This window comes from Schistocerca gregaria, chromosome 10 (assembly GCF_023897955.1).
Source record: "Schistocerca gregaria isolate iqSchGreg1 chromosome 10, iqSchGreg1.2, whole genome shotgun sequence".
In the NCBI taxonomy this organism is placed as follows: domain Eukaryota; kingdom Metazoa; phylum Arthropoda; class Insecta; order Orthoptera; family Acrididae; genus Schistocerca; species Schistocerca gregaria.
In genome coordinates this window covers 157570609-157579556 of record NC_064929.1, presented here as the reverse complement: position 1 = coordinate 157579556, position 8948 = coordinate 157570609, and the positions used below count along the sequence as shown (strand labels likewise).

General features: G+C 41.4%; 1 long non-coding RNA gene across 1 annotated transcript in view; it reads left to right on the top strand.

Annotated features, from left to right (window-relative positions):
- The first annotated feature begins 203 nt into the window (after nucleotides 1-203).
- Nucleotides 204-8948, top strand: part of LOC126293662 (uncharacterized) — a 341044-nt gene continuing 332299 nt past the window's right edge. Inside the window, exon 1 of the long non-coding RNA XR_007552333.1 lies at nucleotides 204-265. This is a non-coding gene — a long non-coding RNA (uncharacterized LOC126293662). The remainder of the gene's footprint in view (nucleotides 266-8948) is intronic.

The window sequence follows — 8948 nt, the reverse complement described above, 5'->3', positions numbered from 1 at the left end:
TATTCCAGAATATAGATATACTTTTAATTTTCTATTGATTTGCTAGTAATTCCCATTTTCTCGCTTTACGTTAAGAGCTGAAGTACCGGTAATATAATTCACGTGCAGCCAGCTGGCTAGCCCTCAACTCACGCAGTTTGCATTCCTTAACCCCGCTGCACCAGTTCCGTGTTTACGGTCGCTGTGGGCACTGCAATTCCACTTCACTCAGTTTAATGCTAGTAAACGTGTACCTACCGCTGCACGGGTTCTTCCTTCTGCTATGGTAAGTATTAATTACATGACATCTCTTTTTTATTACTTTTATACTTTATCAGTCTCCCCCTCGGCCAACTCGTTATAAATGTTTTTACTATACAGGGTGTAAATTTTAAGTTGACAAACCACAATAACTCGAAAAATAAGCTCCACACGAAAAAAATGTGTAGAATCAAAAGTTGATTATTTTCGAGGGGACATCTGCTGGTGCTAAAATTAGCCAGCCGGAATTGCAGAATCAGATTCTACATTAAAAAAACTACGTACATTTTGTCGTAAATATTTGTTTTGATTCTTGGGAGTTGGCGCTGTTATTCAAGAAAATCCATGTTCTCATTTTTGCGTGGGAAATGGTTACGGGTAGATAAAAAATACTTATTTACTTCGTAATTTATTTACTTGCAAGTATCTGCAAATAATCAACAATAAAACGAAACCAGTAGTTCCGCCTACCGCTGTAACCGAGCGGCTCTAGGCGCTTCAGTCTGGAACCGCGCGACCGCTACCGTCGCAGGTTCGAATCCTGCCTCGGGTATGAATGTGTGTGATGTCCTTTGGTTAGTTAGGTTTAAGTAGTTCTCAGTTCTAGGGGACTGATGACCTCAGATGTTAAGTCCCATAGTGCTCAGAGCCATTTCTGAACCAATCGTTCCTTTTCAGGACCAGCAAATCTTAAACGGGAATACTTTCATCTTTAGTGAGCGGGTAGTTTAGTCTTTTCCTCAATCTTTTACTTTGTGAGTTAGTGAGTTCACTCTTTAGTAAGTAGGATATTTGGGTAGTTAGCTAGTCAGATGAATTGTTAGATAATTAAAAACTGTGTCGCCTCATCACCCTGAAACAAACAAAACTTATCCGAATCTGCGGAAAAAATTAATATTTGTGTCAATATTTGTAAAAGTCTAACTCCTCTTTCTCAGACCCCACCTTATGGAGAGAGAGGGAGAGATTTAGTTTTAACGAATCAAAATTTACGAAGTAAGTACGTATTTTTCATTTGTCCGTAATCATTTTCCACGCAAAAATGAGAACATGGATTTTCTTGAATTAAAGCGCCAACTACCAAGAAGCAAAACAAATGTTTAAGACAAAATGTACGTAGTTTTTCATGTAGAATCTGATTCTGCAATAAAAAATGCGGGTTCCCATTTGAAATTTTACAGTTAACTCCCGCCTACCCCCTTGGGGCTGGGGTGGCGGGCTAATTTTAGCACCAGCAGATGTCCCTCCCGAAAATAATCAACTTTGGATTCTACACAGTTTTTCGTGTGAAGCTTATTTTTCGAGTTATTCTGGTTTGTCAACTTAAAATTTACGTCCTGTATATCGTTTTACCTTTTTTTAGAGTTCCGTTTCGTTAACTTATAGTTCATGACAAGCGTGTTTCTCACTGCTGCTTTACATGAAAATCGCGACCCATACATAAAACTCCGAGCATTAAAACAAGTAAATTTTTAAAGTTTTTAAAATTTACTCACCTCCATAGATATGAATCTGTTTGCTCACTAGGTTTTCGTGTTTGAGACTTATTTCCTTATTGTTCCCGTCTGATAAAGTACTAAATGTGTGAAACGCGTTACTGCAATTAATAAAACAATTACACAGTTGCAATAGAGACTCTTCGCGCATTTGAATCAATACTCTCGTCTTTAGGTCAACCCAGTGGGAGATGCTACATAGGGCAAAAAATGCTGAACTGAGCTCCTTGTATTTTATCTGTGTGTTAACTACATGTTAACTTGTTCAGTGTGGACACGAAGGAATTTTGCACCGTGCGTGTTTCACGTGTAATGTCTGCTTCTGGTACTAAAACATTTTTGAAGTGCGTACTTTTAATTTAGTATTTTAGCGTAAAATTTCTGTGATTGCGTCTGACTAAATCACGATCATTTCCGATTGTAAAAATATGTAGCGTTCCAATTCTTGTTTGAGCATCTCCAGTCTTTGTTCGTCAGTACAAGTTCTGGAGTTCGGGCAAGAGGATTGGTGGGCCTTTCATCGATCTTTTCTGGAATTTCAATGGGCGCTGTTTTCAGGACACCACATGTGCTACGTGTATACGAAACACAAGTTCTGGAAAACGAAAACCGAATTTCGGGTACCGGTTTTAGCTGTCGTGTTTACATGTTAATGCCTGAAACAAGTTTGCTAGACCGGTCGAATATAGTTTTTCTTATCGCTAGTTCTTTTACACAAGAGATCAGCTGTTCCGGTTTCTGATTTATTCAGCTCAATGACTGTTTCTCAGCGATGAAATATCAGAGGTAGAGAACTTGGTGCTCAGTCTCATGTCTAATTCTCCTTCTCTTTCCCTGCACAAATTGCCACTCTGTTCAGACTAACCAAAAATTTTTAAGAACAAGATGAAATGTGACAGTTAAAACACGTTTCAAAAAATGTTAGGGCGTTTACATGGGAGGGAAAGTCGATTATGGAAGAGGAAATCCGACAGCTAAAACCGCATTCCCAGAATCGATTCTGGAGTGCTTACACGACCAACCAGGAGCGGTACTGGGAAGTCGGGTTACGAAATCCGGTTTTGCAGGCCTCATGTAAAGTTAGTGGTTGTGGTTGTTTGGGGAAAGGACCAGACAGCGAGGTCATCGGTCTCTTCGGATTAGGGAAGGATGCGGAAGGAAGTCGGCCGTGCCCTTTCAGAAGAACCATCCGGGCATTTGCCTGGAGTGATTTAGGGAAATCACGGAAAAACCTAAACCAGGATTGCCGCACGGGGGATTGAACCGTGGTCCTCCCGAATGCGGGTCCAGTGTCTAAACACTGCGCCACCTCGCTCGGTGTAAAGTTACTGACTCACCTCCTCAGGTGCGTACCGTGCTGACTAACGTGGCAGTGTTTCCACTTAAGATTTTGGTTTTACCCGAGGTTCTTTCGGGACTATCCCGAAAATATCCTGAAAACTTTAAAAATGCCTGGGTTTAGGGCATATAATTATAATGACTGTACAGAAACCACGCGGCAGTTATAAAGAGTCGAGGGGCATGAAAGGAAAGCAGTCATTGTGAAGGAAGTGGGACAGGGTTATAGCTTATTCCTTATGTTATTCGATCTGTACACTGAGCAAGCAGAAAAGGAAACAAAAGAAAAATTCGGAGTAGGAACTAAAGGTCACCGAGAAGAAATAAAAACTTTGAGGTTTGCCGATGCCATTGTAATTCTCTCAGAGACGAAAAGGACTTGGAAGAGTAGTCGAATGGAATGGACATTGTCTCCAGAGGAGGATACAAGATGAACATCAACAAAAGCAAAACAAGAATAACGGAATGTTGTTGTTGTGGTCTTCAGTCCTGAGACTGGTTTGATGCTGCTCTCCATGCCACTCTATCCTGTGCAAGCTTCTTCATCTCCCTGTACCTACTGCAACCTACATCCTTCTGAATCTGCTTAGTGTATTCATCTCTTGGTCTCCCTCTACCATTTTTACCCTCCATGCTGCCCTCCAATACTAAATTGGTGATCACTTGATGCCGCAGAACATGTCCTACCAACCGACCCCTTCTTCTAGTCAAGTTGTGCCACAAACTTCTCCCCAATTCTATTCAATACTTCCTCATTAGTTATGTGATCTACCCATCTAATCTTCAGCATTCTTCTGTAGCACCACATTTCGAAAGCTTCTATTCTCTTCTTGTCCAAACTATTTATCGTCCATGTTTCACTTCCATACATGGCTACACTCCACACAAATACTTTCAGTAAAGACTTTCTGAAAACTTAAATCTATACTCGATATTAACAAATTTCTATTCTTCAGAAACGCTTTCCTTGCCATTGCCAGTCTACATTTTATATCCTCTCTACTTCGACCATCATCAGTTATTTTGCTCCCCAAATAGCAAAACTCCTTTACTACTTTAAGTGTCTCATTTCCTAATCTATTTCCCTCAGCATCACCCGACTTAATTCGACCACATTCCATTATCCTCGTTTTGCTTTTGTTGATGTTCATCTTATATCCTCCTCTCAAGACACAGTCCGTTTAACTGCTCTTCCAAGTCCTTTGCTGTCTCTGACAGAATTGCAATGTCGTCGCCGAACCTCAAAGTTTTTATTTCTTCTCCGTGGATTTTAATACTTACTCCGAATTTTTCTTTTGTTTCCTTTATTGCTTGCTCGATATACAGATTGAATAACATCGGGGAGAGGCTACAACCCTGTCTCACTCCCTTCCCAAGCACTGCTTCCCTTTCATGTCCCTCAACTCTTATAACTGCCATATGGTTTCTGTACAAATTGTAACTAGCCTTTCGCTCCCTGTATTTTACCCCTGCCACCTTTAGAATTTGAAAGAGAGTATTCCAGTCGACATTGTCAAAAGCTTTCTTTAAGTCTACAAATGCTAGAAACGTAGGTTTGCCTTTCCTTAATCTTCCTTCTAAGGTAAGTCGTAAGGTCAGTATTGCCTCACGTGTTCCAGTATTACTACGGAATCCAAACTGATCCTCCCCGCGGTCGGCTTCTACTAGTTTTTCCATTCGTCTGTAAAGAATTCGTGTCAGTATTTTGCAGCTGTGGCTTATTAAACTGATTGTTCGGTAATTTTCACATCTGTCAACACCTGCTTTCTTTGGGATTGTAATTATTATATTCCTCTTGAAGGCTGATGGAATTTCGCCTGTTTCATACATCTTGCTCACCAGATGGTAGACTTTTGTCAGGACTGGCTCTCCCAAGGCCGTCAGTAGTTCCAATGGAATATTGTTTACTCCGGGGACCTTGATTCGACACAGGTCTTTCAGTGCTCTGTCAAACTCTTCACGCAGTATCGTATCTACCATTTCATCTTCATCTACATCCTCCTCCATTTCCATAATATTGTCCTCAAGTACATCGCCCTTAAATAAACCCTCTATATACTCCTTCCACCTTTCTGCTTTCCCTTCTTTGCTTAGAACTGTGTTTCCATCTGAGCTCTTGATATTCATACAAGTGGTTCTCTTATCTCCTAAGGTCTCTTTAATTTTCCTGTAAGCAGTATCTATCTTACCCTAGTGAGATAAGCCTCTACATCCTTACATTTGTCCTCTAGCCATCCCTGCTTAGCCATTTTGCACTTCCTGTCGATCTCATTTTTGAGACGTTTGTATTCGTTTTTGCCTGCTTGATTTATTTCATTTTTATATTTTCTCTTTTCATCAATTAAATATTTCTTCTGTACTCAAGGATTTCTACTAGCCCTCGTCTTTTTATCTACTTGATACTCTGCTGCCTTCACTACTTCATCCCCCAAAGCTATCAATTCCTCGTCTACTGTATTTCTTTCCCCCATTCCTGTCAATTGTTCCCTTATGCTCTCCCTGAAACTCTGTACAACCTCTGGTTCTTTCAGTTTATCCAGGTCCCATCTCCTTAAATTCCCACCTTTTTGCAGTTTCTTCAGTTTTAATCTACAGGTCACAACGAATAGATTGTGGTCGGAGTCCACATCTGCCCCTGGAAATGTTTTACAATTTGAAACCTGGTTCCTAAATCTCTGTCTTACCATTATATAATCTATCTTATACCTTTTAGTATCTCCAGGGTTCTTTTATGTATACAACCTTCTTTCATGATTCTTAAAATAAGTGTTAGCTATGATTAAGTAGTGCTATGTGCAGAATTCTGCCAGGCGGCTTCCTCTTTCATTTCTTAGCCCCAATCCATATCCACCTACTACGTTTCCTTCTCTCCCTTTTCCTACACTCGAATTCCAGTCACTCATGACTATTAAATTTTCGTCTACCTTCACTACCTGAATAATTTCTTTTATCTCATCATACATTTCCTCAATTTCTTCATCATCTGCAGAGCTAGTTGGCATATAAACTTGTACTACTGTAGTAGGTGTGGGCTTCGTATCTATCTTGGCCACAATAATGCGTTCACTATGCTGTTTGTAGTAGCTTACCCGCATTCCTATTTTCCTATTCATTATTAAACCTACCTCTGCAATACCCCTATTTGATTTTGTGTTTAAAACCCTGTAGTCACCTGACCAAAAGTTTTGTTCCTCCTGCCACCGAACTTCACTAATTCCCACTATATCTAACTTTTACCTATCCATTTCCCTTTTTAAATTTTCTAACCTACCTGCCCGATTAAAGGATCTGACATTCCATGTTCCGATCCGTAGAACTTTTCTTTCTCCTGATACCGGCGTCCTCTTGAGCAGTCCCCGCCCGGGGATCCGAATGGGGGACTATTTTACCGCCGGAATATTTTACCCAAGAGGACGCCTTCATTATTTAATCATACAGTAAAGCTGCATGTCCTCGGGAAGAATTACGGCTGTAGTTTCCCCTTGCTTTCAGCCGTTCGCAGTACCAGCACAGCAAGGCCGTTTTGGTTAGTGTTACAAGGCCAGATCAGTCAATCATCCAGACTGCTGTCCTTGAAACTACTGAAAAGGCTGCTGCCCCTCTTCAGGAACCACACGTTTGTCTGGCCTCTCAACAGATATGCATCCGTTGTGGTTGTACCTACGGTACGGCTATCTGTATCGCTGAGCCCCACCAACGGCAAGGTCCATGGTTCATGGGGGGGGGATAGGCGACGTAAATCGAGTGATCTTCAGGGAATTTGATTAGGAAGTGAGACACTTACAGTAGTAGATGAGTTCTGCTATTTGGGGAGCAAAATAACTGATGACAGTCGAAGTAGAGAGGATATAAAATGTAGACTGGCAGTGGCAAGGAAATCGTTTCTGAAGAATAGAAATTTGTTAATATCGAGTATAGATTTAAGTTGTCAGAAAGTCTCTACTGAAAATATTTGTATGGAAGATAACCTTCTATGGAAGTGAAACATGGACTATAAATAGTTTATACAAGAAGAGAATAGAAACTTTCGAAATGTGGTGCTACAGAAGAATGCTGAAAATTAGGTGGGTAGATCTGGTAACTAATGAGGAGGTACTGAATAAAACTGGGGCCGCATCACTTCACTACAAGAACTGACCAGGAGACAGGACACATTGTGAGACTCCAGTGAACCACCAGTTTAGTATTGGGGGGGGGGGGGGGGGGGCAGCGTGGAGGGTAAAAATCGAAGAGGGAGACCAAGAGATGAATACACTAAGCAGATTCAGAAGGATGTAGGCTGCAGTAGGTACTGGGAGTTGAAGAAGCTTGCACAGGATAGAGTAGCATGGAGAGCTGCATCATACCAGTCTCAGGACTGAAGACCACAACAACAACAACAACATCATTCCATTATCCTCGTTTTGCTTTTGTTGATGTTCATCTTGTATCCTCCTTTCAAGACACTGTTCATTCCGTTCAGCTGCTCTTCCAGGTCCTTTGCTGTCTCTGACAGAATTACAGTGTCATCGGTAAACGTCAAAGTTTTTATTTCTTCTCCATGGATTTTAATTCATACTCCGAATTTTTCTTTTGTTTCCTTTGCTGCTTGCGCAATATACAGATTGAATAACACCGGGGATAGGCTACAACCCTGTCTCACTCCCTTCGCAACCACTGCTTCCATTTCATGCCCCTCGACTCTTTCAACTGCCATGTGGTTTTTGTACGAATTGTAAATAGACTTTCGCTCCCTGTATTTTGCCCCTGCCACCTTCAGATTTTGAAAGAGAGTATTCCAGTCAACATTGTCAAAAGCTTTCGCTAAGTCTACAAATGCTAGAAACGTATGTTTGCGTTTCCTTGATCTTTGTTCTAAGATAAGTCGTAAGGTCTGTATTGCCTCACGTGTTCCAACATTTCTACGGAATGCAAACTGTTCTTCCCCGAGGTCGGATTCTACCAGTTTTTCCCATTCGTCTATAAAGAATTCGTGTTAGTAAATTCGCGTTAGTATTTTGCAGCCGTGGCTTATTAAAGTGATAGTTCGGTAATTTTCACATCTGTCAACACCTGCTTTCTTTGGGATTGGAATTATTATACAGGGTGAAAAGTATTTAAACAGACAAACTCTGGGAGGTTGTAGGGGACATCAAAACAAATATTTTTCCCTAATGTCATTTTTTCCTATGAAGAGTATTTAAACCGGTAGAGGAAGATTTCTCTGGCGGCAAATTAATTAAATCAACAAACAATTTTCCATTTTTTATGACCAAGAGACAACACATTAACACAATCCAATTTCAATTACAGTAGATTTTCAAAAATGCCTCCATTGACACACAAACAAAGGTTACACCATCGGATCTTGTTCTGTCTGACACGGGCAAAAACCCAAGGAATATCCTGAATTGTTCCTGCTGCTGCTACTATCTGGGCAACCAGATCCTCTTCTGATGCAAGAGGAGTTGCGTAAACAAGGTTGCACATCTCTCCCCACACAAAAAAGTCCAGAGGGGACATATCTGGGGATCGAGCAGGCCATGATACAGGACCATCTCTGCCAATCCACGTTCCTGGGAACCGTCGGGCCAGGCATCGACGCACACGACGACTGAAATGCGCCGGCGCCCCGTCATGTTGGAACCACATGCGTTGTCTTCTAGGGAGCGGAACGTCTTCCGGCAATTCTGGCAATGCTCTGGCGAGAAAATTTAATACTGCCTGCCATTTAATGGCCTACGTAGCAGACACGGCCCAATTAAACAGTTCCCAACAACACAGACCCACACGTTAACAAAGAACCGCACTTGATGAGCTCTAGTAACTGTGGCATGTGGGTTACCCTCACTCCAAACATGCGAATTGTGCATGTTGAAGACTCCATCACCCCCG